The sequence below is a fragment of the Dipodomys merriami genome, unplaced genomic scaffold (assembly GCF_024711535.1).
Source record: "Dipodomys merriami isolate MVZ:Mamm:240054 unplaced genomic scaffold, mDipMer1.0.p SCAF_46, whole genome shotgun sequence".
Lineage (NCBI taxonomy): Eukaryota > Metazoa > Chordata > Mammalia > Rodentia > Heteromyidae > Dipodomys > Dipodomys merriami.
Window position 1 is genome coordinate 11,837,813 of NW_027206024.1, and position 24,670 is coordinate 11,862,482.

At 34.8% G+C, this 24,670-nt stretch overlaps 1 non-coding gene across 1 annotated transcript; it reads right to left on the reverse strand.

Moving 5' to 3' along the window:
• Positions 1 to 380: 380 nt before the first annotated feature.
• LOC138808630 (U6 spliceosomal RNA) lies at positions 381 to 485 on the reverse strand. The gene has a single exon (XR_011366540.1). It is a non-coding gene; the product is annotated as a U6 spliceosomal RNA (small nuclear RNA).
• Positions 486 to 24,670: the final 24,185 nt, after the last annotated feature.

Consider the following 24,670-nt stretch of genomic DNA (forward strand, 5'->3'; position numbering starts at 1 on the left):
TTTTTTCCAAGTCTTTCCATTTTCTAACAAATTGGGTCATGCCATACTTTCTCATGGAGGCATAGAATTTCATTGGTATAAATAGCACATGTTCTTGATCTATTTATCTGATGAAGGGCATTGGGGTTGGTCCTATATCTTAGCTATCTTAAACAATGCTGCAATAAATATAATTGTGATGGCAGTTTTAGTACCGTCTTGTTTGTGATCTTTTGGGTAAATGCTCAAAAGTGGGATTGCTGTGTCATAGGGGAGTTCTATGTGAAGTCTTTTGAGGAACCTCCATACTACTTTCCAAAGTGGATGAACAAGTTGACACTCCCACCAAGAGTGCAGTACAGTTAACTTGTGGCAACATCCCCTCCAGCATCTGTTGTTGTGAAAGTAGGTAATGGTACAGGAATTTGCCTGCAATCCTTGCACAGGGGTCATTCAAATCTTCTCTGTATAGTTCCAATGTTAGAGTAAGTGATGCTGAATAGAACATAGAACATGTTTTATATAAAAAATGTAATTGATTTTCTTAAACTAGACAATTCAACAAAAAGTAAGTTTAAAAGAATTTTCATGAAATTTTAGAACCATGTACTTCTTAAATAAGCACACATTTAAGACTAAAATCAAGATTGACATGTCAAAAACAAAATAATTCCAGATATTTGTTGTTCAAGAGATGTGTAGGAGGAGGAATTAAATTATTCTATACAAGGCACCTGTCATAATGAACACTGCAGCAAGTGTTAAGTTTTGTTAAAAGTTTTAATGGTTTAAATATATTTAATTTTGGGAATTTGCTTATATATGCTAAAACAAGGACTGTTTGGCAGGTAATAAAACTTTTCGATAAAATATTTAAGATTTATGGTAACAGAACAGACATATGCTACTATGTATGTATATTTAAGAGTTTATAGGAACATTACTAATCAGAAGTTGCCAAGTCTTTATGTAAAGGAGCAGAATAAAGAGTTAAGACTTTGTTAACTACACTGTTTCTGTTAAAACTATAGGGCTTCCTTATTTTATTTTATGTTTTTTAATTTTTTTGGGTCCGGTCGTGGGGCCTGAACTATGGGCCTGGGCGCTCTCCCTCAGCTCTTCAGCTCAAGGCTAGCATTCTACCACTTGAGCCACAGCGCCACTTCCGGCTTTTTTCTTTTTGCTTATGTGGTGCTGAGGAATTGAACCCAGGGCCTCAAGCATGCAAGGCAAGCTCTCTACCACTGAACTACCTTCCCAGCCCCTGGCTTCCTTATTTTATATGTTAGCGAGGAACAAATGATGATATAAGACATATACAAATGATTAGATGAGCCATAAAGAGTAATCTTAGTGGGTAACTTTAAAGATTACTCATAACCTAAAAACCTCTTGTTGAATATCATAACCTTAGCCCATTTTAAATGTACAGGGATATGAGAAAATTGTAAAATCTAATAGGTAATACCCTTCAAATACTGAAAACACTGATTAATTATTTTAGTTTTTATTTTAATCATTAATATTTTTATTGGTTTTCCTTATTTGTAGCATTGTTTTCCTTGTAATATAATACAACTTTTTGAAAGTCGTTATTAGGAGGTACATTGAGAAGGTTACTGGGATGGCCGAACCATTTTTTATAGGGCATGTGAATTTACAAAGAGGAAAATTAAGAACAAAATATTTATTTAAAAAAATGATTAAGTAGAGTGAATCAGGAGTGTTGATAAATATACACACCTAAAACCTTAGCCCTAGGCTGAAGCAGTGGTATTACAGAGTTGAAGCCACAAACGTGAGAGACTGTGTTTTGTTTTGTTTTATATTTTGATTTTTGTGGTCATGGGGCTTGAAATCTGGGTCCTAGGTGCTCTCCCTCAGCTCCAAGCTAGCGCTAACACTTGAGCCACAACACACTTCCATCTTTTTCGGCTTATGTCATGCTGAGGAATCAAACCCAGTGCATGCAAGGCAGGCACTCTACCACTGAGCCACCTTCCCAACACCTGAGAGACTGTGTTTTAAAAAATCATCTAAACAATAATTGCTTTCTTCTTTGGGATATATAATGAAATATATTAATATCTTTTTATGTCTTTTTGAATTGTCATACTACTAACTTCATCCACTTTATCCTTTTCAAAGTGATGAAATATTTCTGAGAATTTGCTTCTGTGAAGATTGTTTTTGCATTTATAATTTCTCCTGAATCATTTTTATTTTTATCAAAATAACTTTATATTTCATGTTAATGGGTTAACATACATCAAATACCTCCAAATGTACATGTAGAGTCTAAAGATAGCAGTATGAATATTCTCATACAGCTCTTGTTTATCTGTTATGCACTTTCAGTATTGTGATATTTCTCTTTCTCTTTCACTCTCTCATTTCCTCTCTTTATCTTTCATGCTCCATGTATGGTACTTAGAATTTCTGCTGGTCTACTATTATCCTTCAGAATCCACTGGTGTTGTGGAAAAATGATAGTGACCATCAGTTACCCTTGCATTCTTTAAGAGTTATAATAGTGACGTGATGTTATTCTTTCCTATTCTAAATGGCAAAACAACAGATCTAGGAATTCCTTTTCACTTTTACTACTATTACAAATTTTATCTCATAAGAATCATTGAGACGTTAGGATACTTTTAACCTCTGACCTAAAAGTTCTCTTTCTTTTACAAACCAATTTTTCTTCTATTATCAGTGAATACATATAATGAAAACAATGCTAACCTATGCAAAGTAGACCGAAGGTATTCAGGGATGAAAAACAAGGTTAATGGGGGAAGTGAGTACAAAAGATGTCTATCATACAACAAATACCCTCAGAGCAGTTTATCATGTACACATTGTGAGAGTGGCAATATGCTGGGAACTATAGATTGAATCACTGAACAACTGATATATATATATATATGCACATATATTTATATATGTATATTTATTTGTATATGAATATATGGGTGTATATGCCCGTCTATATGTAGACATGCATGTTACTATACACAAAAATACACACATACTTATACACATGTATACATGCACACATAGAGAAGGACACATAGCTACAGACAACACAAGTTTCACTAGTTGTTGAATATGCCTTAGACAGAATGCTTGGAACCAAATATCTTTTAAAACCAAATATCTCTTAAAATGGTTTTGACAGATTCGATTTGCAAAATGCAGTACAAGTGATAGCAACTCACTCAGAAATCTCAGTAAGAAAACCTCATATGGCATCTCCCTGCTCCCCAGGGAATGTTGTTCTTGTAAACACGCTCAATAAACAAAGTAGCAAGAAAATACCCCGGTACAGAATAAAGTTATAAGGCTTTAAATGACATTCTTCCTTGAGCTCTTTTCCAACAGCCAGCATCAATTCCTAAGCAGAAGTGTGAGTTCTGAAAAGATGGGAGCTCAGCTCAACATTTCACCAACCCATTTGAAAAGTCTTATGTGAGGAATACTTACTGAGGTCTTGCTGATTTCCTAGCTAAGAAAATAAGAAAAAAAGAAAGTATTTTAATGCATTAAAATTTGAGAATAATTTGTAACCTGTCAATAAATGTGTAGAACACAATTATAACAAAATGAAAAAAAGTGATGTGCATATTATTTATGTGCTCTTGGACTTGGCGAGTGATTTTAGGTGTATCTATACAAGTAGAATCAGCATAAATCAAGCCAGAATTCTTCATTTAAGATACAAGGAATGGATACAGGTTGACCCATTGTAACAATGAGATGTACAAGACACTCTATCAGATGCGGGGGGGGGGTGTAGAGAAGGGTTGGGGGGGGTGGAAGGAAGGGACGGTATGGGAATAAACAAGGAGAGGATAAAAATGCTCAGTAAGAAATGTACTCATTACCTTATTTATGTAACTGTAAACCCTGTGCACAGGACATTTACAATAAAAATATGTATTAGAAATATACAAGGAAAATTTCTGTACATATAGGAAGTTGTATTTGTCACACAATATCAGTAAGGTATTGGTTTTAGGACCACAGGCATATTAAAATTTTTCATGCTCAAATTCTGTACATGAACACAGTATATTATTTACATTTGAATCTGCCCTCAACCTAGTGCAGTGTAATTGCTATGAAAATTTTTACTACATTCTATGTTTGTAATGAAAAATAAAATCATATCCATTCATACAATTTTTTCAGATAATATTTTATTGTGAAAATATAGTAAACAGTGGGCCCAATTACATGTGCAAGGAAATGAGTATATTTCTCATCAAGCTTTTTTGCCTCCTCCTTTGTTTCCCCTTCCCATCCCTTCCCGTCCCCCCACTCCCCCCCTTTAATCTCCCCCCCAGCCAAAGTTGTAAAGTTGGTTTTTCGACATAAATCTTGTACATCTCATTGCTGCAATGGGTCCTCATTTGATTTTTCCCTTCCCCTTCACAAATTATACCAACATAAAATACAGTGAAAGTAGGGGTTATACCTTGTGGAAGGGACATACAAAGCAAGAAAGAAATCATCTTATAAATTTGTTAGAAACAATCATAAGAAAGAAAAACATTTGAATCCTTACTTTCGGGTACATTTCGCCAAACATCAACTTATCTGAACGTTTCCGCTTGTCTCAGACATATACTAGGGATTGCAAGTAAGGGAAACCAAGGGAACTATGTTTCTTTGGGCTCGGATTACTTCACCTAATATACTTTTTCCAATTCTTTCTGTTTCCTAACAAATGTGGCAATGTCATTATTTCTGATGGAAGCATAGAATTCCATTGGGTATATAGACCACATTTTCTTGATCCATTCATCTACTGAGGGGCCTCTTGTTTGATTCAATATCTTAGCTATGGTAAATAATGCTGCAATAAACATAGTTATGATGGTAGCTTTAGTATGGTTTTGTTTGTGATCTCTTGGGTAAATGCTCAAAAGTCTGATGGCTAGGTCATTGGAGAGCTCTATGTAAAGTCTTTGAGAAACCTCCATACTAATTTCCAAAGTGGCTGAACAAGTTTACACTCCCACCAACAATGCAGTAAGGTTCCCTTCTGTCCTCATCCCTTCCAGCATCTGTTGTTATTAGAGATCTTGATTATAGCCATTGTATCTGGGGTGAGGAGGTATCACGATGTGGTTTTGATTTGCATTTCTTTTCTGGGTAAGGATGTTGAGCGTTTCTTCATGTGTTTACTGGACATCCTTCTTTCCTATTCACAAAAGATTCCCTTTAAGTTTTTAGTCCATTGATTTATGGGGAAGTTGTTTCTTTGAGGATTTGTTGTTGGGGGATTTAATATTTTTGAGATCCAGGTATACATTAGATATGAGGCCCTTGTTCTTTGTATGGCTAGTGAAGATCTCCCAATCCCTAGACCTTCTACTGATCGTGCTAGCTATGTGTTTGACATGCAGAAGTTATGCAATTTAATGCAATCCCATTTGTCCATCCTTTTTTTTTGTTTTGTTTTTGTCTTTCTGGGTCTCTTTAAAGAAAATATTGGTCTGTGCAAAGGAGACCTAGGGTTCTCTTACTCCATCCTTTAAAGTTTTCAGAGTGTCTGCTTTGACTCTGAGGTATTTGGTCAATTTGGAGATGATTCTGGTGCAGGGTGATATATAAGGATATAGATTTTGTTTTCTACAAGTAATTTACCAATTTTGCAAGCACCATTTACTAAAGAGGCTGTCTTTCTTCCATTATACTTTTTGGCTTCTTCATTGAAGATTACAGTGTTCTAGGTCTGTGGATTCATTGCTGGGTTTTCAATTCTATTCCATTGGTCCTGAGGTCTGTTCTTGTGCCCGTAACAAGCTGTTTTGAATATTATAGCTTTGTAGTACAGTTTAAAAGTTGGTATTGATATTCTTCCAGCACTATTCTTTTTGTTAAGGATTATTTTTGCTATTTGGGTCTTTTAATTGTTCCGTATGAATTTTTGCATTGCGTCTTCTATTTCCTTGAAGCATCTGGTAGGAATATCGATAGGTATTGCATTGAATTAGTAGATAGCCTTGGGAAGTATTGCCATTTTCACGATGTTTATCCTTCCAATCCAGGAACATGGGAGATTTTTCCACTATCGAATTTATGTTTTGATTTCCTTTTTCAAGTTTATAAAGTTTTCATCACAGAGATCCTTAGCTTCTTTGTTTAAGTTACTTCCTAGGTATTTTATTGTTGTGGAGCTATTACAAATGGAGTTGCTTTCCTGATTTCAGCCACACTTTTCTCATTGTTGGAATAGAGAAAAGCCACTGATTTTTTCAGGGTTAATTTTATACCATGTTACATTGCCAAAGTTTGGAATCAGCTTGAAATACTTGGGTGTGGAGACTGTGGTATTCATTAAACACAAGCTAATGTCATCTGCAAAGAGGAAGAGTTTTATTTCATCTTTCCCTACTTGGATCATTTTTATATTTGCCTCTTTTCTTGTTGCTGTAGCTAGTCATTCTAATACTAAATTGAAGAGAAGTGTAGAGAGTGGACATCCTTGTCTTGTTCCTGAGTTAAGAGGAAATGGCTTTAGTTTTTCACCATTAAATTTTATGCTGGCTGTAGGTTTTTGTCATATACAGCCTTTATTGCATTGAGGAATGTTCCCTGGAATCCTAATTTTTCCAGAACCCTCATCACAAAGGGTTATTGAACCTTGTCAAATGCTTTTTCTGCAACTATTGAGATAACCATGTGGTTCTTATCCTTGCTGTTTGTGATGTGATGAATTATACCAGATTATTTGGTTATATTGAACCAACTTTGCATCCCTGAAATGAATCCTGTTTGATCCTGGTGTATGATACTTGGGATGAATTGTTCAAGTCAATTGGCCAAAATTTTGTTGAGAAGTTTTGCATCAATACTCATCCAAGAAAGAGAACAAAGAAATGGGTCTATAGTTCTCTTTCTTTGATGAGTACCTGCCTGGTTTGGGGATGAGGGTTATGATGGCTTCATAGAATGAGTTCGGTAATGAACTTTCTCCTTCAATTTCATTGAAGAGTTGAAGGAGTATTGGTGTGAGCTCTGACATGAAGGCCTTGTAGAATTCCGCTGTAAATCCACCTGGTCCTGAGTTTTTCTGAGATGGGAGGTCTCTTATTACTGTGTCTATTTCAATGCTTGATATGGGCCTGTTAAGCTGGTTTAACTCATCTTGGTTTACTTTCAGCATTACAATATTTGCTAGGAAAATGTCCATTTCTGCCAGGTTTTCTAACTTACTAGTATAAAGGTTTGATAAATATTCCGTTATAATGTTCTGAAGCTTGGTTGTTTCTGTGGTGATGTTTCCATTCTCATCTCTGAGTTTATTTATTTGAGTGTATTCTCTTCTTTTTCTCATAAGATTTGCTAAGGGTCTGTCAAATTTGTTAATATATCAAAGTACCAATTCTTTATCTTTTTGATTCTTTATGTTTTCATATTTGGATTCTAAATTGTTTAATTCTGATGTAATTTTAATGATTTCTTTCCGTCTACTGTATTGGAGTTTATATTGCTCCTCTTTTTCAAGGTGGTTCAAATGTTGTTGGTTTCAGATCTCTCCAATTTGTTGATGTAGGAACTCAGAGCTATAAACTTGCCTCTGAGTACTGCCTTTGCTGTGTCCCAGAGGAGCTGGTAATTTGTGTGTTCATTTTTGTTGAATATCATGAACATTTTAATTACCTTTCTCATCTCTTCCATGACACACTGATGATTCAACAGTGTGTTGTTCAGCCTCCATGTGTTACATTACTCTCTTTGGTGGCTTTTGGTGTGGAATTCTAATTTTATTCCCTTGTATTCTAAAAGAATGCAAGGTATTACTTCAATATTTGTGAATTTAGACAAGTTTGATTTGTTACCTAAAATGTGGAATATTTTGGAAAATATTCCATGTGCTGCTGAGAAAAACATGTATTCTGATGCTGCTGGTTGAAATACTCAGTAGATGTCAGATAAAGCTAGTTGATCTATGCAGTTGTTTAGATGTGCAGTTTCTCTATTGATTTTTTGAAGAGTTGCTCTATCTAGTAGTGATAGTAGTGTGTTAAATCCCCCAACATTTAATGTCTTTTTATCTATGTGATCTTTGAGAGAAAGTAGTGTTTCTTGCATAAATTTGTGTTTTCCATTGTTTGGTGAATAGATATTCAGAATTGTAATATCCTCCTGAAGGAGAGATCCCTTAATTAGTATATAATAAACTTTTTTTATCTCTTGTGACTAATTTTAATTTGCAGTCAATTTTTTCAGATATTAGGATTGTAACTCCCGCCTCTTTATGGGGGCCATATGCTTGGTAGATTTTTTGTTTGTTTGGTTTGGTTTTGTTTTATTATGAAAATATCATACAGAGGGTTGACAATTACATGGGCAAGATAGTGAGTAAGTTTCTTATCAAGCATTGTTGCCTCATCTTTTGTTTCCCCATAACATCCCTTCCCATTTCCACACCCCCACCCCTACAGGCTCCTACCACCACATCCCCACCCGTCCACCCCCCAACCCACTGAAATTGCAAAGTACATTTTTAAATATAACTTCTTGTTCATCTTATAATTGTAATGGGTCCACCTGTAAGCCTATTTAAACAGTTGTATTTTTTTCCATTTCCTTCCACAAAATATATCAACACCAAATACAGTGAAAGCAGGGCTTATACTCTGGGGGATATACATACAAAGCAACAAAGAAATCATCTTATAAACATCTTAGAACCAATCACAGGAAATTTAAAAAATTGAATCCTTAACATGCGGTTCATTTAACTTAACATCAAGTTGTCTGACAGTTTTTGTTTGTCTCACACATATACTAGTTATTGCAAATAAGGGAAACCATAGGATCTATATTTCTTTGGGACTGGCTTACTTCATTTAATATAATTTTTCCAAGTCATTCCATTTCCTAACAAATGAGTCAATGCCATTCTTTCTGATGGAGGCATAGAATTCCATTGTGTATGTATACCACATTTTCTTGATCCATTCATCTAATGAGGAGCAACGGGGTTGGTTCCATATGTTAGCTATGGTAAATAATGCTTCAATAAACATAGTTGTGCTGGTAGTTTTAGTATGGTCTTGTTTGTGATCATATGGTTAAATGCCCAAAAGTGGGATTGCTGGGTCACACGGGAGCTCTATGTGGAGTCTTTTGAGTAATATCCATAGCATTTTCCAAAGTACATGAACATGTTTACACTCCCACAAACATTGCAGTAATTTTCCATTCTGTTCAAATCCCCTCCAGCATCTTCAAAACTTTGGCAAAATAACAGAATATAAAATTAACCCTCAAAAATCAATGGTTTTTCTGTATGCCAACAATGAGAAAAGTGTGGCTGAAATCAGGAAAGCAACTCCATTTGTAATAACCCCACAAAAAATCAAATGCCTAGGAATTAATGTAATGAAAGAAGTGAAGGGCCTCTATGATGAAAACTTTAAAAATCTGAAAAAGGAAATGAAAACGGATGTTAGAAAGTGGGAAAACCTCCCATGCTCTTTGAATGGATAGATCAACATCCTGAAATTGGCAATACTCCCCAAGGCTATCTACAAATTCAATGCGATACCTATGAATATTCCAATCTCATTCTTCAAGAAAATAGTAGAGGAAATCCAAAAATACATATGGAACAATTAAAGACCCCAAATAGCAAAAACAATCTTTAACAGAAAGATTAGTGCTGGAGAAATTTCAATACCAAATTATAAACCCTCCTACAAAGTTATAGTAATCAAAACAGCTTGGTACTGGCGCAAGAACAGACCTCAGGACCAATGGAATAGAATTGAAAACCCAGAAATGAACCCACAGACCTATAGCCATCTAATCTTAGATAAGGGAGCTCAAAATATAGTATGGCAGAAAGACAGCCTCTTCAGTAAATGATGTAGCAAAATTGGTTAATCACTTGTAAAAAACTAAAGCTAGATCCTTATATATCACCCTGCACCAGAATCAATTCCAAATGGATCAAAGACCTCGGAGTCAAGCAGATACTCTTAAAATATTACAGGATGGAATAGGAGAAACCCTAGGTCTCCTTGGCACAGGTTGAAATTTTCTCAATAGAGCCCCAGAAACACAACAAATCAATGAAAGGTTGGACAAAGTGGATTGCATGAAATTGCAGAGCTTCTTCTCGTCAAAGGATATAGCTAGCAAGATCAATAGAAAGCCCATGGATTGAGAGAAGATATTTACTATCCATACAATGAACAAGAGTCTCATATCTAAAATATACCTGGAACTCAAAAAATTAAATCCCCAACAAATCCTCAAAGAAACAACTGTAGGATAAATAAATGGGCGAAAGACTTAAAGAGAAACTTCTCTGAAGAGGAAAGAAGGACGGCCAGTAGACACATGAAGGAATGCTAAACCTCCCTAGCCATAAAAGAAATGCAAATCAAAACAACATTGTGATACCACCTCACCACAATGAGAATGCTTGGTACATTTTGTTCTAGTCTTTCACTTTCAAAATATATTTGTTTTTATGGGCATGGTGTGACTCCTGAAGGTAGCATATAGAATAATCTTGCTTTGTAATCCAATTAGATAATCTATGTGGCTTAATTGGAGAGTTAAGCCCATTAATGTTGAAAGATATGACTGAGAGGTTTTTATGAGTTCCTGTCATGTTATCCAACTTCTTGGGTGCTGAGGCAACTGTGTTCTTCTTATGGTTCTTTGATTCTCACTTTTTGTGCGGTTTCTTTGCTCTTATTGTGGTCTTGTTGGTTTTCTATGTGAGGAAATCTTTAAGTATCTTTTGTAAGGTTGGCTTGTTGGAGATATATTATTTCAGCTTTTATTTGCTATGGAAAATTATTATTTGACCTTCGGTTATGAAGGAGAGTATAGCTGGGTACAGTATCTTGGTTGATAGTTGTTTGTCTTTAGGACATGGTATACATCATTCCAGGCTCTTCTTGCTTCAATTGTCTCTGCTGACAAATCAGAGATTATTCTAATTGGTTTCCATTTATAAGTGGTTTATCTTTTCTCCTTGACAGCTTTAAGGATCTTTTCCTTGGTCTGAATTGATCCTCTGAGGATTTTAATGTCATGGTGGCATGTACTGTTATGGTCTGGTCTATTTGGGGTTCTAAAATCTTCTTGTATCTGAATAGGTCTACCTTTTTGCATGTTTGGAAATTCTCTGCTAACATCCTGTTAAATGAATTTCCTAAACCATTAACTTCTGTCCCTATGGGCTCCTCTATACCTATTATCCTCAGATTAGGACTTTTGATGGTGTCTTCCAAATGTTGAATAGATCTTTTATAATACTTGGATTTGTCTTGCATAGTTGTATGTTCTTTCACTATAATATCTAGGCTATCTTCAATCCCCTTGATTGTATCTTCTACATGATCAAATCTACTGTCAAGATTTTCTACTTTGGTTTTTATTTCTTTTCCTTCTAATTGGTCAGCTTTGATGGCTTCAAATTCATTGTTGGAACTTTGTTTTAATCTTGTATAAACTTTTTACTTCCTTAATTTGGTGTTCAGAGTTTATTCTCAAATCACTTAGTTGATTGGCTATGTTTCCTTGGATTCCCATTCCTTCTGTAGGGCTCCATTCAGCATTCCATTTGTGATCTCCATGAATTCCTTCAGCTGTCTGTTTGTGGATTCCATGAATGCTTCTATTGATCTTTGTCTAGTGTCATCCCACACTCACAATGCCTCTATTAGTCTTTGATTAGCTTCCTCATCTTCACACAATTCCTGTAGTTCTCTTTGACTGTTCTCAGCCTCCTCATGAAATTCCTGTCTTTCTCTTTGACTGTTCTCAGCCTGTTCACACAATTCCTTAATTTCTCTTTGACTGTTCTAAACCTGTTCGCTCAAGTCCTGTATCAATCTTTGAGTAGCTTAATCACGTTCACGAGATTCCTGTATTATCCTTTGCTTTGCCTCCTCTCTCTCCTTATTATGTACACACTGAGTCCTTTGCAGATTTTAAATCTTTTCATTGACCATGTTCACCAGTAGTATTTGTAGATCTTTTTAGGAACTCTCCTCTGGATTATTCATGAATTGTTCTGTTACCAGATGTCATGAGTGGGACTTGAGATACCCAGACCTGCCATTTTTCTTGTGTTTTGCTGGCTTGTTCTGCCCATTTTGTATGAAAATAACACCAATTTTGTGCTAGAACACTGTTTTAAGGCAAGCATCAACCAAAGTACTGTAGTTGCACCATCAAAATGGCTGGAGATACAATGTAGTTAATCAGATACGATCTATTCAACATCAAACAACTATGGATTTATGGGCTAAAAATAGCAAATATAAATTTGGCAAACCAGAAATTTTTAGGTTTAAGGAGAAATGTGTTGAAAAATAGGATTAGAGGGATGTAGAGAGGTAAAAAAAAGAGTGAATTTAACCAAATCCTAATCGCAGAGAGGGAAATGGATTGGACAGAATGATAGGAGAGTGAGTAAAACAAACAAACAAAAAAACGGAAAAAAATGGAAAAACAAAAATTTAAATTTAAAAATGAAACACGTAAAAATTATATAAGTTTAAAGAAGTGATGTTGAGAGAAGAAAAGGATAGGATGAGAAGAGAGGAGAGATAGAAAGAGGTATGAAAAACTAAAAAATAAAATTTCCTAAAATTAGTTACTTGAAAATTATATAGGTATAAAGATATAATCCTGCTAATGAAGAACTTACGCCTGAGGTTGTCAATTGAGTGATAAACTTCTGGATTAAGTATGTACACAATGGGGCATAAGGTCTAATAATCAATGGCAGGTATATATCTGGGGCTGAGCAGAACAGCAATTAAGTCATGTAAAAAAGGAAAAAAATAGAAAAAAAAATGAAAAGAATTAAAAAAGGACTAAAAGGTCAAAAAATAAAAAACATACACACACACACAACTAAAAATTTATGAGAGAAAAAAATAGATTAATAGAAAAAGTATTTTTCAAAAAAATTAAAAATGGTAAAAAAAGAGTTCTTTGATTTCTTTTTGGTGGGGGAGGGTGAGAATCGGAAAATCCTGTATCTCCACTGTGTCCCTAACCAGTCTCTTGGTGGAGTCTCTGGTCTGCTTGTGGTGGTTGTTTTTCCACTGGCTTGATTGGTTTCTTAAGTTAGTTTGTTTGAGCAGGCAGAAAAATGCTCTGCATTACCCAGGATTTTGTGATCTGCCTCCCAGGATAGTTCAGTGTGAGGGCAATCTACTTTGAGTATCACAAAAGAGGGAGATGGCTGTTTCCTCTAGTTTGGAGATGCTGTGATGAGGCTAGGTTCTGGGTAGGGTTGAGGCCTTTCCTGAAGGGTTAGCTCCTGAGACATTCACAGAGGTCAGCCTAGAGACATTCTTAGGTTTTTTGTTTATTAAATTTCAATTGATTGTCTAGGCTGCTGTAGGGAGGGGCAGCCTCTGACTCTGTTTACCCAATGTAAAAAGTCACTCCTCTGGAGGCTGAGCAATCTCTGTTTGGGATGTGTGACTTTGCCCTGGGTGGAGTTGAGCCTGGCAGGTCAGGTCAGGTTCCTGTGAGCAGTTAAATGACTCTTTTATTTTCGACCAAGGCTTGAGTTGGAGGTAGTTGCTCAGTGGGGCTTTGTCAGGATCAAAGATGGAGATCTCTGGTAATGGGGGAGGGGTGGCCTTCTCTCCTTTGCTCATTGAGGAGTAAGGATGTCAGGGTTCTACTCACACCACAGTCTTGGATCCTGGGCCGTCTCTGTTCAGTGATCTGCAGGATGAAGATATCTGATCCTTGTCAGTTATAGCTGGTGTTGAGCAGAATCTGCTCTCCTGCTGCTTCTGGCGTCTTTGTCCTGGACTCTCTCAGGTTTTATTTTTGTTTTGTTTTGTTTTTAAATTGTGAAAATACCATACAGAGAGGTTACAGTTACATGGGCAAGGTAATGTGTGCATTTCTTATCAAGCGTTGTTGCGTGCTCCTTTGTTTCACCTTCCCATCCCTTCCCATCTACCCCCACCTCCCAGCCAAAGTTGTAAAGTTCATTTTTCGATATAACACCTTGTATATTTCATTGTTGCAATGAGTCTACCTGTATCCCTATTTAAACAAGTTGTTTTTTTCCCTTCCCCTCCACAAATTATACCAACATAAACTACAATGAAAGCAGGGGTTATGCCGTGGGGGAGGGACATACAAAGAACAAAGAAATCATCTTATAAATATGTTAGAAATAATACCAAGGGGGGAAAAACATTTGAATACTTATCTTGACATTCTTATCTCCAATAAACCACCAGAAACTGGAAGTAGACCTATGTCTCAAGCAGTAGAGCTCTCGCCTTGAGCTGAAGAGCACAGGGATAGCACTTAAGCCCAGAGTTCAAGCCACATGACTTACCAAAAAAATATGTCTACATATATATATATATATGTGTGTGTATATATATATATATATATATATATATGATGAAATGAATTACATTTAAAATTAAATAAATATTTAAGATACACATTTAAATCATAACTAAATATATGATACTTTTATATTATATACATATATTTAAATATATAAAATCATATTGTAACTGTATGTTTATAAATATATTTGTAATTTATTTCCAAATAGTACATCTGAAGATTTTGGGGAAAATGTAGAGTTTCTAAAGACTTACTACTGACCAATCATATTTTTCACTAATAAAAAATGTCTAGAGTACTAAGACAATGATTATGAAACAGAGTAGCTTTTTATTCCTTATGATTTTGGATTAGAAACATCTACTTTGTTGGTATGAAACCTAAAAAATATGATCTTGAAATCACACTCAACAAACTGGACTTATACATTAATTTATCAACTTACAGGTCGTAAACTTTTATTTGAATCCTGTTTCTCACAGTGTCCATTTCCCTAGAGTCAGCTACAGGTACAAACATGCATGCATTTTCATGCTCACATACACCCCCATACTCATATAACATACTAAATGTAAAACTGTAATAAAAAATAATATTGATACTGAAAAAGAACTCCTTTGCAAATGTAATTAAATTTTACTTTTTGAATATAATGCATTACTGAAATACTAATGAAAGAGCAGCTGAGAGGATGTTTCAAATACTAGAGTGCCTGCCTAAAGAGCATGTTTCTCAGTCCAAACATCATTATTTCCATCCTTCCTTCTCCCACATAAAAAACATAAGTAGTTACAGACTCAACCTACATGTTCTTTAATCACTGATTGACTAAAGAAATTATAATATATATGCATATATGCACAATGATATATTATTTAGTCACACATAATAATGAAATAATTTCATCGTCAAGAAAATAGTTAGAACTGGAAACCTTCATATTAAAGCAATATGCCATAGTGTGAAAAACAAATACTAGATTTCTCATATGCAGACTCTAGACTCAGAAAATAAAATGAATGACTCAGGTGTAAAAGTTGGAAAGTATTAAATTTGGAAAAAAGTAAGAGAGGAGATTAAGAGAAATATTGTGGAGTAAATATATTCAAATATTTTATGTTAGTATGATGACAGAATAAAACGTGAGTATAAAAATAGGATAATGAAATTAATAAAAGGAATATAATTTACCAAGCTACATTATATGGACAGATGTATATAACACAATAAAATACTTTGTGAAATTAATATTTGTTAATAAACAAAAATTCATTGAAGATGTTATAGATTCCTATGTTAATTTCCATTTTTTGCTCAGTTGTTTCCTTGATCAAATAGAAGGAGATATTGGTTTTGCTCATTTAGAAAGACAATCTTGTCCAATTAGCATTAAAGTTATCTACTTCATTACTGTCAATGTGAAATTGTACAATCAAATTAATAATTATATTAGAATATTTCCAATGCACTCTTCAAAATATTATACTTATAGGTATATACTTTTTGCAATTTATTGAATATGTTTTCCTTACTTAATTACTATATACCATTTTCTGAATGTAGTTTGGTATATGCAACCAAGACATATTATAGCTGACCAGGAAAACAATTATTCAAAGAGTTCTATCAAAAATGCTTATAACGAAAAAAAGGAGGTAAATACAATGTATATTTGAAGACAATACTTGGTTAGTCTTCTTCTCACATTCCCCATTCCCTTCTTGAGAATAATATACATTGTAGGGAAATATTTAGAATGTTTTGGAGAAATATCTTGACTTTAAACTAATGAGTTACCTTATGAGGCATATTGTTTACTTTATGTCAAGAAAAGCTAAATTCTTACCTTATCATTTTCTTAGGTTTTATACTCAAGTTTAATCTCTGTTGGATGACAGGAAAAGATATAAACATTTTTTAACTGTGGCTAAATATAGGTTGAGGAATCTAGGTACACCTGTACTCCTGCAGGTAGGCCTCATCATCATGAGACCATGAAATCAAAATGTTAACCACTGCTTCATGAAATCTTGCTTATAAGATTTTGTGTATTATAAACAGTGGTTATTAGCATTTGTTTTGTAATCAGCATCATTTCATGAGTTAGTAAATGAAGTGAGACATTATACTCAAAACAAAATTTAAGGAGGCATCCAAAATTAATTACCAAAATATACATCATTTAACACAATGTTTTTAAGATGCGAGCTAAAGTAAATAATTTAAGAAAAAAATCAACATGTAAAAGAAATACAGAATACAGAGTATGACGGATTTTTCTTTTACCTCAGTTGCAATATGGCTTGCATGATGACTTTTCTGGTAATATGTTTAATTAGGTCTTGATATTTAGTTAAATTTATGTTATTTTGTATATTCATTTGTCAGATAAAAAAGGAAATGAATTTCATGCCAGTGTCATCATCCATAATGATGTTAGTTGTATCCTGCTACTCCCAAATACCACTTAGTCCTAACTCTCAACATTAATGGACTTAACTCTCCAATTAAGCAACATAGACTGTCTAGTTGGATTAAAAAGCAAGATTCCTTTATCTGCTGCCTTCAGGAGTAACACCTTGATCATACAAACAAACAACTTTTGAAAGTGAAAGGCTCGAACAAAATCTACCCAGCAAATGACTCCTATAAACACGTAGGAGTTTCAATCCAAATATCAGATGAAATAGACTTCAAATTAAAATTAATGAGAAGAGATTACCAAAGTCGCTACATAATAATTAGGGGATCTCCCCTCCAGGAGATTATTACAATTCTAAATATATATTTGCCAAAGAACAGAGCACGAAAATTTATCCAAGAAACACTGCTTTCCCTCATACCTCACATAGATGCAAAGACATTAATTGCTGACGACTTTAAAAAACCACTATCCTGACTTTGTAGATCAACTCGTCAAAAAACTCAATAGAGAAACTGCACATCTAAACAACTGCATAGATCAGCTAGATTTACCAGACATCTACCGAACATATCACCCAGCAGCATCAGAATACACCTTTTTTCAGTAGCACACTGAATATTTTCCAAACAGACCACATTTTAGGTCAAAAAACAATCTTGTCCAAATTCAGAAATATTAAATTTATACCATTCATTTTCCCAGACCACAACGGAATAACGTTAGAACTCAACACCAAAATCCACCAAAGAACTTCCTGTAACACATGAAGGCTGAACAACACACTGTTGAATCACCAGTGGGTCATGGAAGAGATGAGAAAGGAAATTCAAATGTTCATGCTATTCAACAAAAATGAACACACAAATTACCAGCTCCTCTGGGACACAGCAAAGGCAGTACTCAGAGGCAAGTTTATAGCTCTGAGTTCCTACATCAACAAATTGGAGAGATCTGAAACCAACAATTTAATGAGATATCTGAACCGCCTTGAAAAGAGGAGCAAGATAAACGCCAATACAGTAGACCGAAAGAAATCATAAAAATTACATCAGAATTAAACAAATTAGAATCCAAATATGAAAACAGAAAGAACCAAAAAAAACAAAGAAATGGTATTTTGAAAAATTAACAAATTTGACAGACCCTTAGCAAATCTTATGAGAAAAAGAAGAGAATACACTCAAATAAATAAACTCAGAGATGAGAATGGAAACATCACCACAGAAACAACCAAGCTTCAGAACATTATAACGGAATATTTATCAAACCTTTATACTAGTAAGTTAGAAAACCTGGCAGAAATGGACGTTTTCCTAGCAAATATTGTAATGCTGAAAGTAAACCAAGATGAGATAAACCATCTTAAGAGGCCCATATCAAGTATTGAAATAGACACAGTAATAAGAGACCTCCCATCTCAGAAAAGCCCAGGACAAGATGGATTTACAGCGGAATTCTACAAGGCCTTCATGTCAGAGCTCACACCAATACTCCTTCAACTCTTCAATGAAATTGAAGGAGAAAGTTCATTACCGAACTCATTCTATGCAGCCATCCCCAAACCAGGCAGGTACTCATCAAAGAAAGAGAACTATAGACCCATTTCTTTGTTCTCTTTCTTGGATGAGTATTGATGCAAAACTTCTCAACAAAATTTTGGCCAATTGACTTGAACAATTCATCCCAAGTATCATACACCAGGATCAAACAGGATTCATTTCAAGGATGCAAAGTTGGTTCAATATAACCAAATAATCTGGTATAATTCATCACATCACAAACAGCAAGGATAAGAACCACATGGTTATCTCAATAGTTGCAGAAAAAGCATTTGACAAGGTTCAATAACCCTTTGTGATGAGGGTTCTGGAAAAATTAGGATTCCAGGGAACATTCCTCAAGCAATAAAGGCTGTATATGACAAACCTACAAACTATAGCCCGCATAAAACTTAATGGTGAAAAACTAAAGCCATTTCCTCCTAACTCAGGAATAAGATAAGGATGTCCACTCTCTCCATTTCTCTTCATTTTAGCATTAGAATGCCTAGCTACAGCAATAAGACAAGATGCAAACATAAAAGGGATCCAAATAGGGAAATATGAAATAAAACTCTCCCACTTGCAGATGACATGATCTTCTCTTTAAAGAATTGCACGCACTCCACTCCTAAATAACTCAAGCTGATTTTAAACTTTGGAAAAGTAGCAGGGTATAAAATTAACCCTCAAAAATCAATGCCTTTTCTGTATGCGAACAATGAGTAAAGTGTGGCTGAAATCAGGAAAGCAACTCCATTTGTAATAGCCCCACAAAAAATAAAATACCTAGGAATTAACTTAACCAAAGAAGTGAAGGACCTCAATGATGAAAACTTTAAAAACTTTAAAAAGGAATCAAAACAGAAATTAGAATGTGGCAAAACCTCCCATGCTCCTGGATTGGAATTATCAACATCATGAAATCGGAAATCCTTCCCTAGGCTATCTACAAATTCAATGTGATACCTATCAATATTCCAACCTCATTTTTCAAGGAATAGAAGAGGCAATCCAAAAGTTCATATGGAATAATAAGAAGAAGAACCCAAATAGCAAAATGATCCTTAACAGAATGAACAATGCTGAAGGAATATAAATATCAAAATATGAACTCTACTACAAAGCTATATTGATCAAAACAGCTTGGTCCTGACACAAGAACAGACTTCAGGATAGATGGAATAGAATTGAAAACCCAGAAATGAACCTACAGACCTATAGCACTGTAATCTTCAATAAGGGTGCTAAAAACAAGAATATAAGAAAGACAGCCTCTTCAGTAAATGGTACTGGCAAAATTGGTTAATCACTTGTAGAAAACTAAAGTTACATCCTTATATATCACCCTGAATCAGAATCAACTCCAATGGATCAAAGAACTCAGAGTTAAAGCAGACACTGTGAAAACATTACAGGATGTCGTAAGAGAAACCCTAGGTCTCCTTTGCACAAACCAATATTTTCTTAATAGAGACCCAGAAATACAACAAATCAAAGAAAGGTGGAACCAATGGGATTGCATGAAATTGCCGAGCTTCTGAATGGCAATGGATATAGCTAGCAAGATCAGTAGAAAGCCCATTGATTGGGAGAACTTCACTAGCCATACATCGGACAAGGGTCTCATATCTAAAATATACCTGGATCTCAAAAAATTAAATCCCCCAACAAATCCTCAAAGTAACAACTTGCCAATAAATAAGTGGACTAAATACTTAAAGAGAAACTTCTCTGAATATGAAAGAAGGATGGACAATAGACACATGAAGAAATGTTCAACCTCCCTAGCCAGAAAAGAAATGCAAATGAAAACCACATTGTGTTACCACCTCACCGCAGTTAAAATGGTTATAATCAAGAACCCTAATAACAACAAATGCTGGATGTGATGTGAGCAGAAGGGAACCTTACTGCATTGTTGGTGGGAGTAGAAACTTGTTCAACCATTTTGGAATTTTTATGGAGATTCCTCAGAAGACTCCACATAGAGCTCCCCTATGACTCAGCAATCCCACTTTTGGGCATTTACTCAAATGATCACAAACAAAACCATACTAAAGCTACCAGCATCACTATGCTCATGGCAGCATTATTTACCATAACTAAGATAGGGGACCAATCTAGACATATTCTTGATTGGATCAAGAAGACGTGGTATAAATACACAATGGACATTGCCCCATTTGTTAGGAAATGAAAAGATTGGAAAAAATTATATTAAGTGAAGTAAGTCCCAAAGTAAGTCCCAACGAAACATATATCCCATGGTTTCCCTTATTTGCAATAACTAATATATGTCTGAGACAAACAGAAACTGTCAGACAGGTTGTTGTTTGGAGAAATGAATCCCAAGATACGGATTCAAAAGTTTTTTTTTTTCATTCTTGTTATTGTTTTCTACATGTCTATAAGATGATTTGTTTGTTGCTTTGTATGTACTTCCCCCAGGCTATAAGTGCTGCTTTCACTGTATTTGATGTTGATATAATTTTTGGAGGGAATGGGAAAAACAAACTGTTTAAATAGGTTTATAGGTGGATGCATTTTACAACAATGAGATGTATAAGATGTTATGTCGATAAACGAACTTGACAACTTTGGTGGAGTGTGCGGAGAGGTTGTGAGGATGGTGGTGGTAGAGGGATGAGGGGTGGATGAGGGGAAGAGGGGAAGATGGTATCGAGAAATAAGGAGGAAACAATTGTAAACCCTCTGTAAGATACTTTCACAATGATAATAATAATAATAGATATCCATTTAAGTGTCTAAATATTTACATTAAATCCCATAAATTATATTCCTTCAATTTAGTTGCTAAAGTGTTCTGCAATCTAGGTATTTTTAAAAGAAATATTGTATGTTGTTTCCTTTGTGATGACATAATTGATAGACTTAAAATTTTCCTAAAACATGGCGGTCTGAAATGAGGTACAAGTTCTTGGGTTTGCATGCAAATCTTCTGGACAGCACTAATGTTTTAATCTTGAATGCTATTTGATTGGTAATTTTTTTTTCATTTTTTTATTTGTGAACATACTGTACAGAGGGGTTACAATTACATGGGCAGGATAATGTGTACATTTCTTACCAAGCATTGCAGCCTCCTCCTTTGTTTACCCTTCACATCCCTTCCCAGCCTCTCCTCACCCCCCCCAATCCCAATCCTTCTCCTCCCTCCCCCCCCACGTACCGACGTTGTAAAGCTCTTTTGGGACTGACAACTTGTACTTCTCATTGTTGTAACAGGTCCACCTGTATCCTTAAACGACTTGTTTTTCCCCATCTCCTCCACAAGTTATACTGACATCAAATATAGTGAAAGCAGGGGTTATACTGTGGGGGAAGGACATACAAAGCAACAAAGAAATAATCTTATAAATGCGTTAGAAACACATGCATGAAAGAAAACAAACATTAACATACATATCTAAGGGTTCATTTTCCTAACATCACATTATCTGAGCTTTTCCACATGACTCATACATATACTAGATATTGCAAATAAGGGAAACCATGGGACCTATGTTTCTTTGGGCCTGGCTTACTTCACTTAATATAATTTTTTCCAAGTTTTTCCATTTCCTAACAAATGGAGCAATGTCATTCTTTCTGATGGAGGCATAGAATTCCATTGTGTATATATACCACATTTTCTTGATCCATTCATCTCCTGAGGGGCATCTGGGTTGGTTCCATATCTTAACTATGGTAAATAATGCTGCAATAAACATTGATTGGTAATTTTTACAGGCTTTCATAGTATGAGAAGAAAAACAAAAGGCCATAAGACTATTTCTATCAGTTCCATTGTTGTATTAATTTATTCAAACACATACACACATACAAACACACAGATATACACATGTGTAGTATGAAGACCCAGTCAGTCTGAAAGAAAATATTTTAATAGGAATTCCATAAAATATTTAGTCTGCTGAGATCTGCTTAGAATTTCTTGAAATATCTAATTACTTCCACCCTTGGACAAATCATTATCATTGGTGAAAATGTTGCCATTTGAATTTAGAATGCCGCAGAAAGACCTATGTGTTAAAGAAAAAATACTTTCCACTTCCTCCCAGATTGTGGAGAATACCTGAATAGTTCTTCTGGAGATTAGGTTTTAGAGTGAAATCCATGAGAACATAGCCTCTCACATACTTTTCTCTTTTATCTTTAAATCATTCTAGGTAAAAAACATTTCTCTTTGACATACTTCCCACCTTGACATTGTCTTGTCACAGCCCTCCAAAGCAATAAAACCAACTGAACATACACTGAAACCTTCAGACTTGTAAATCTGAGTAAGCCTTTCTGCTTAATAAATGGACAATATCACTTATTATGGTAGGTTATAAAGCTAACACAGAAGTCTAGTCTTTGTAACAATGTAGACTGTATTAAAATATACTTCATTATAAAATATCTAATTCCATGTTGTATTTTGTGTTTTTGTTTCTGTTGATCCTAGGGCTTAAACTCAGGGCCTGGATGGTGATTTTGTGTTCAAGGCCAGTGCTCTACATATAAGTTGAACTGGAACTTCATTTCCCCTGGTGGTTAATTGGAGATAAGAATTTAATGAAATTTCCCATTTAGGCTAGCTTCACACTGTTATGTTCAGATCTCAATCTCTTAACTAGCTAAGATTACATACTTCAAATTCCAGTTCCCAGCCAAGTTGCATATTTTGTGTAATTCCAATTCTCAGCATTGTATAGATTCTCCTACTACAATATGAAAAAACAGAATCTACTAATGATATTTGTAAAGTATAAAATGAAGGAATTATTTTCATTCTTTACAAAATCAATGCAAAATCTCTGCTAAAATATTAATATTTTACTGTACCTTTCCTGCAATCAGTTTGATATAGTTTTATAATTATCAGGCCAAGTTTCTCAACATTCTACTGGAGAATTACGATTTCATGCATGCATGCATATGCATATGTGTATATAGATATCCAAATATCTTCCCTAGTGGATCATCAGAATTGAAACTGCTTTGTTTTGCTGTTCAGCTGTTGAACCTGGTCGGCTCATTCTGTGACAATACCTGTCCTCTTTCTCAACATTCCTTTATTTACTACACCATCAGCCTTCTAAAATAAGGTTCATTTCTTGGAGAAGGTTACCAGTCAGCCCAAGCAATATCTACCCAGAGGGTTTTAATAAATCAAGCTTTAAGATAGTAAGATAACATGAAGTGACAACTACAAAATTTCTACAGAGACCTAGAAAGTTATCAAAATTATATCTGACATTTTTCACATTTCTGCCTTCGTTCTCTTCTCATACTTAAGAAAGCACTGACTAACACTATAAATATATTGCATTTATAAATTAAGGATTAGTGTTTTTTTCCAGCCTGAAGTCTTCTTTTCCATGGTTTTTGACATAAACTTTTGGGAGTTTTTTTTATTGTTATGGGATTCCATTCCAAACAAGCCATGTATATCAAGAAAGCCAATGTTTTCAACTCAGAGTACTAAACATAAGAGGGAGAAAATTAAGGTTAGGTATATATGTTAAGCACAAATACAGGCAATATCCAGACATTTTGAAATTGTATACCTTTACTAGATAAAGTGGCTCAAACCTATAATCTTATGTACTTGGAAAACAAAGTTTAGAGAATTCCAGTTCCAGGCAAGCCCAGACAAAAAAAGAAGTTTCAGAAACTCTAACCATTTGCTCGGTGCAATGTTTTCTTGCCTGTTTTAGGAGGATCACAGTCCAATAAGGCCCACGCACAGTGATTCTACCTCAAAATAAGTAATCCAATTACAATTTGCAGGTAGGACAGTAGTAGAGGTGTTGTTTCACAAATACAGGGTTTTGGGTTCAATCTTCCCATACCACTAGGAATTTAAATGTGTGCCAGGGTAAGAACGGCATGTCTAAGGTCAAGACTTCATGCTGGTTTTACAAGCTCTAATAAAAACTTTACCTCTTTTGTTAATTTTGAAAGTATAGTCATAATTTCCATGGCCAAACCAAATAATTTCCTATTAGAGATTTTCTTTTATCCACTAAGGAATATGTTATTTGTTGGATACTTTCCCACTGAAGTCATATTAAAATCGAAAACTCGTTCACTGCATGTGGATACAGTATCTCAAAGGTAGCATTTAAGTTGAATTCTCCTCCAAGAGAAGCAGAAGGAATTGAATATACTAAGGAAAGAGGTCTCAGAAGAAGCCAATTCTTACCTTGGAGTTCTAGTTCCACCAACTCAGAGGCAAAGTATTTACATTATTAACGCTACCCAATCTGTGGTAGTTTATTATTATAATTACTAGAAAACATGAGGAATCTATAAGACATGAAAAGTCATTGACGCT